This window comes from Myotis davidii, unplaced genomic scaffold (genome assembly GCF_000327345.1).
Source record: "Myotis davidii unplaced genomic scaffold, ASM32734v1 scaffold1687, whole genome shotgun sequence".
NCBI classification, from domain to species: domain Eukaryota; kingdom Metazoa; phylum Chordata; class Mammalia; order Chiroptera; family Vespertilionidae; genus Myotis; species Myotis davidii.
The window spans coordinates 31,147-31,519 of NW_006297834.1; positions in this window are offsets into that span (position 1 = coordinate 31,147).

Genomic DNA, 373 nt, shown 5'->3' on the forward strand with positions numbered 1-373 from the left:
AACTCCGCAAATCTGTTTCACCCCAAGAAAGCGCAAACTGACACCTGGACCTTCTAAGGCGGAGGAGGCGATGGGGTGGGGAGTGGCGGGGGGGCAGGGGTTGTCTGCGTCTCTCTCGACCTTCTGGTGTCTTCAGCGGCTGCAGCTGGCTGAGAGAAAGGGTTTTGCCATCCGGGGGCGGTCACAAGGATTCCTAAATGGAACGGCTTCCTTTTCCCATTCCAGCCTTCAGCATGGCCCCCATCTGCCCTTCCGGGCATCCTTTAGTCGGGGGGCCCGGGAGTGGGGAGAACAGCGGAAAGGATAGCCCAGGCACCTTCCCGCCCCGCGCGCCCTCGTGCCGACTGTGTCCTCGGCCACCGTATGCGGGCGC